A 6,000-nucleotide genomic window follows, 5' to 3' on the forward strand; every position below is an offset into this window, starting at 1 on the left:
GTAGAACATGGGTAAGTGTGAAGTAGGAAAAATAGAATGTCACAGCACTACTTACGTAGTGGTAGATAGAGAAATGTCAATGCACAAAGGGATCTGGATGTCTTAACACATAGGTCACTGAAAGCAAGCATGCAAGTGCAGCAAGCAGTGGAAGGCAAATGCTAAGTTGGCTTTCATTGCAACAGAGTTTGTATGCAGCAGCAAAGAAGTCTTTGTACTTGTACACGCCCTAAGTGAGACCATACCTGGAGCAGTTGGCACACTTTTGGGTCTCCAAAGGAAAGATACACTTACCATTGATAGGGTGCTGTGAAGGTTCAACAGACTAATTCCAGGGATGGCAGGTTTGTCATACAAGCTTAATATAAATAAACATGATCTGATAGTCATTATGGAGTCATGGTGGCATAAGGATTGGGTCTGAATGTTGAAATGTAGATGATATTCAAGAAGTACAAGAAACTAGGTGAAGGTGGATGGGTATCACCATTAATAAAGTATGGCATTTGTGCAATAGCTAGAAAGTTAGAGGTGACCTTGGTTCAAAAAATCAGGGTGTAAAATCAGTTTGGGTAAAGATGAGTAACCAGAAGGCAAAGTACTGGGCTAATGGTAAGATTCTTGGTAGTGCAGATGAGCAGAGAGATCTCGGTGTCCATGTACACAGATCCTTGAAAGTTGCCACCCAGGTTGACAGGGCTGTTAAGAAGGCATACAGTGTTTTAGCTTTTATTAATAGAGGGATCGAGTTCCGGAACCAAGAGGTTATGCTGCAGCTGTACAAAACTCTGGTGCGGCCGCACTTGGAGTATTGCGTACAGTTGTGGTCACTGCATTATAAGAAGGATGTGGAAGCTTTGGAAAGGGTGCAGAGGAGATTTACTAGGATGTTGCCTGGTATGGAGGGAAGGTCTTACGAGGAAAGGCTGAGGGATTTGAGGCTGTTTTCATTAGAGAGAAGAAGGTTGAGAGGTGACTTAATTGAAACACATAAAATAATCAGAGGGTTAGATAGGGTGGATTGGGAGAGCCTTTTTCCTAGGATGGTGACGGCGAGCACGAGGGGGCATAGCTTTAAATTGAGGGGTGAAAGATATAGGACAGATGTCAGAGGTAGTTTCTTTACTCAGGGTAGTAAGGGAATGGAACGCTTTGCCTGCAACGGTAGTAGATTCGCCAATTTTAGGTACATTTAAGTCGTCATTGGATAAGCATATGGACGTACATGGAATAGTGTAGGTTAGATGGGCTTGAGATCGGTATGACAGGTCGGCACAACATTGAGGGCCGAACGGCCTGTACTGTACTGTAATGTTCTATTTCTATTTCTAATAGTAGGATAAAGAAGTCACTAAAGGGAGTGGCCGACAGGCCTCCATCAGTAAACACAATGTGTCGTGATTGTAACAAGGTCAGTCAGGTGGACCTCCTAGAATATGTGTTCCCTGATTGGACCAGGTTAATAGCCCCAATCAGGGAGCTCTGGCTGGCAGATAAGAACAGGAGTTCAGAGGTTCTGCTCACTCAGAGCCGGCTCTGAAGACGCTGGATCAGCATCAAGGACTTTCCACATGTAGAGAAAGGGTGATTTGGTAACGGGATACCAGCCTTTGTGCTGTTATTTGACAATGTATGAGAAAACATACACAAAGAAACACTGGGTGCTGGTGTTAATGGAATGGCTTATAATCATGTATGACATTAGATTAGATTCACTACAGTGTGGAAACAGGCCCTTCGGCCCAACAAGTCCACATCGCCCCTTGGAGCATCCCACCCAGGCCCATTCCCCTATAACCCACACACCCCTGAATACTACAGGCAATTTAGCATGGCCAATCCACCTAGCCTGCACATCTTTGGACCATGGGAGGAAACCAGAACACTCAGAGAAAACCCACACAGACACAGGGAGAATGTGCAAACTCCGCACAGGCAGTTACCTGAGGCTGGAATTGAACCTGGATCCCTGGTGCTGTGAGCCTGCAGTGCTAACCACTGAGCCACCGTGCTGCCAATTAATCCCACAGAAACTGGAAAAATCAGACTGAAAATAGTATCCTGTGAGGGGAGTTCATACAATGCTTTCTGTACAGTTTTATAAAGCAGCACGACCTGGAACCAACCAGAGAGAAGGTTATATTCGACGTATAATAAAATAGGATGGATGAATGACCTCAGAATAAAGGTTTTTCCAGATGGCAACAATGACATTATGATTGAATTTTACTTCCAGTTTTAAGGGAAAAGATTAGCAAAGGCTCATTCTTAAACTTAAATAACAGTATCTATGTTGAATTGAAAGCGAAGCTAGCTGAAGTGAACTGGCATATTATGCTAGGGAATGGTTCAAGAGAGATACGGTTCCAGACATACAAGTAAAAGTATACACTTACAAGAAAAATTCTGAAGGACGGACCAAGCATCCATGGTTAACTAAAATATTAGGGAAGGCTTAGGCTGGTATGGTGGCTCAGTGGTTAGCACTGCAGCTTCACAGCACCAGGAACCCGGGTTCAATTCCACCCTTGGGTGACTGCCCGTGTGGAGCTTGCGCATTCTCCCTGTGCCTTCATGGGTTTCCTCTGGGTACCCAGCCTTTCTCCCACAGTCCAAAGTTGTGCAGGCTTGGTGGATTGGCCATGCTAAATTGCCCATTGCGTTCCGGGGTGTGTAGATTAGGTGGGTTACAGGGGCATGGATCCAGGAGGGATGCTCTGAGGTCAGTGTGGAATTGTTGGGCTGAAGGGCCTGTTTCCACACTGTAGGAATTATATGATTCTATAATATCAAACTGAAGGAAAACCCATATAACTGTGCAAGCATTAGTGGTAGGGCCAATGATTGGTCAAAGAGAAAGAACGGCAGAGAAGAAATAAAAGGTTAATCAGGAGGAGGAAATTAGAGTGTGAGAGGAAGACAGCTAGGAATTGTGAAATGAACAGCAAGAGGTTCCACAGCTATTTACAAAAGTCAAGAATAAGTAAACTGAATAAGATTAGGGAGTCAAGAGTAGAAAATGATGAAATGAACAAACATTTGACTCCTTCCTCACTATAGAGGATACAAGTCTCTTCCAGCAATGGTTGGAAATCACGAGGTAAAAGGAAGACAGAAAGTTCATGAAATTACAATCAGTAGATAATCTCAGAAGAGATTTCCCAAGATGCTGCCAGGTATGGAAGGTGTAAGTTAGAAAGGAAGGCTGGAAATTTTTTCACTGGAGCTTAGGAGGTTGAGAGTTGAACTTATAGAAGTTTATAAAATCATGAGGGGTATAGCAACGGTTAATAGTAGGTGTCTTTTCCTAAGGATAGGGGATTGCAAGACGAGGAAGCATATTTTCAAGGTGAGAGAAGAACGATTTAGAGAAGGCATGAGGGGCAAAGTTTTTACATTAGGGGTGGTTCGCGTGTAGAATGAACTTCCTGTGGAAGTGGTAAAGCTCAGTTAAACCTTTTAAAAGACACTCAGATAAGTATGTGAATAGGAAAGGTTTGAAGGGATATGGGCCTGGGATTAGGCAAGTGGGACTAGTTTAGTTTGGGAAAATGTTTGGCATGGACTAGTTGGGCCGAAGGGTCCATTTCCGTGCTGTGTGACACAATGCCTCTATGATACTTAGAAAACTGATCAAGCTGCAAACTGTCAAGTGTTCAGGTCCAGGTGAACTTTGTCCTAGGATCTTAAAGGAGGTGTCTAATGAGTCAGAAGATACATTGGTGGTAACTTTAGAAAATTCCCTAGTTTCAGAAAGATTCCATCAGATTGGAAAGTAGTAAATGCAACTCTTTATGTAAGTAGGGAGGAAGGCATTAAAAAGGAAACATAGACCAGTTAGTTTGATTGATTAATTGATTTGATTTATTGTCAAGTCTACCTAAGTACAGAGAAAAGCTTAGTTTGCGGGCAGTACAAGCGAATCATGGGAAGCTGGGATGTACAAATTATATGGTGAAAAGAACTTGGACAAAGTGAGGTATAGATGTTACACCACACAGGATGTACACAAGGCAAGATCAACTTTAACAAGATTGACATTATTTGAAGTTAGAGAGTCCATTCATCATTCTAACAGCAGGAGGGAAGAAGCTGTTCTTGAACGTGTTGGTGTGTGTGTGTGTTCAAGCTTCTGTATCTTCTGCCTGATGGAAGAAGTTGTAGGAGATCCTTACCAGGATGGAAGGGGTCTTGCCTTTCCACAGTGGCTATGTAAATAGAGTCCATGGATAGAAGGTTGGTTAGGGTTAGGGTTAGGGTTAGGGTTAGGGTTAGGATGGAAGGGGTCTTTGATGATGTTGCTGCCTTTCCACAGTGGCTGTGTAAATAGAGTCCATGGATAGAAGGTTGGTTAGGGTTAGGGTTAGGGTTAGGGTTAGGGTTAGGATGGAAGGGGTCTTGCCTTTCCACAGCGGCTGTGTAAATAGAGTCCATGGATAGAAGGGTTAGGGTTAGGGTTAGGGTTAGGGTTAGGGTTAGGGTTAGGATGGAAGGGGTCTTGCCTTTCCACAGCGGCTGTGTAAATAGAGTCCATGGATAGAAGGTTGGTTAGGGTTAGGGTTAGGGTTAGGGTTAGGGTGGAAGGGGTCTTGCCTTTCCACAGCGGCGATAGGGTTAGGGTTAGGGTTAGGGTTAGGATGGAAGGGGTCTTGCCTTTCCACAGCGGCTGTGTAAATAGAGTCCATGGATAGAAGGTTGGTTAGGGTTAGGGTTAGGGTTAGGGTTAGGATGGAAGGGGTCTTGCCTTTCCACAGTGGCTGTGTAAATAGAGTCCATGGATAGAAGGTTGGTTAGGGTTAGGGTTAGGGTTAGGGTTAGGGTGGAAGGGGTCTTGCCTTTCCACAGTGGCTGTGTAAATAGAGTCCATGGATAGAAGGTTGGTTAGGGTTAGGGTTAGGGTTAGGGTTAGGATGGAAGGGGTCTTGCCTTTCCACAGCGGCTGTGTAAATAGAGTCCATGGATAGAAGGTTGGTTAGGGTTAGGGTTAGGGTTAGGGTTAGGGTTAGGGTTAGGATGGAAGGGGTCTTGCCTTTCCACAGCGGCTGTGTAAATAGAGTCCATGGATAGAAGGTTGGTTAGGGTTAGGGTTAGGGTTAGGGTTAGGGTTAGGATGGAAGGGGTCTTGCCTTTCCACAGCGGCTGTGTAAATAGAGTCCATGGATAGAAGGGTTAGGGTTAGGGTTAGGGTTAGGGTTAGGGTTAGGGTTAGGATGGAAGGGGTCTTGCCTTTCCACAGTGGCTGTGTAAATAGAGTCCATGGATAGAAGGTTGGTTAGGGTTAGGGTTAGGGTTAGGGTTAGGGTGGAAGGGGTCTTGCCTTTCCACAGCGGCGATAGGGTTAGGGTTAGGGTTAGGGTTAGGATGGAAGGGGTCTTGCCTTTCCACAGCGGCTGTGTAAATAGAGTCCATGGATAGAAGGTTGGTTAGGGTTAGGGTTAGGGTTAGGGTTAGGGTTAGGATGGAAGGGGTCTTGCCTTTCCACAGCGGCTGTGTAAATAGAGTCCATGGATAGAAGGGTTAGGGTTAGGGTTAGGGTTAGGGTTAGGGTTAGGGTTAGGATGGAAGGGGTCTTGCCTTTCCACAGCGGCTGTGTAAATAGAGTCCATGGATAGAAGGTTGGTTAGGGTTAGGGTTAGGGTTAGGGTTAGGGTGGAAGGGGTCTTGCCTTTCCACAGCGGCGATAGGGTTAGGGTTAGGGTTAGGGTTAGGATGGAAGGGGTCTTGCCTTTCCACAGCGGCTGTGTAAATAGAGTCCATGGATAGAAGGTTGGTTAGGGTTAGGGTTAGGGTTAGGGTTAGGGTTAGGGTTAGGATGGAAGGGGTCTTGCCTTTCCACAGTGGCTGTGTAAATAGAGTCCATGGATAGAAGGTTGGTTAGGGTTAGGGTTAGGGTTAGGGTTAGGGTGGAAGGGGTCTTGCCTTTCCACAGTGGCTGTGTAAATAGAGTCCATGGATAGAAGGTTGGTTAGGGTTAGGGTTAGGGTTAGGGTTAGGATGGAA

Source organism: Stegostoma tigrinum, chromosome 2 (genome assembly GCF_030684315.1).
Source record: "Stegostoma tigrinum isolate sSteTig4 chromosome 2, sSteTig4.hap1, whole genome shotgun sequence".
In the NCBI taxonomy this organism is placed as follows: Eukaryota; Metazoa; Chordata; class Chondrichthyes; order Orectolobiformes; family Stegostomatidae; genus Stegostoma; species Stegostoma tigrinum.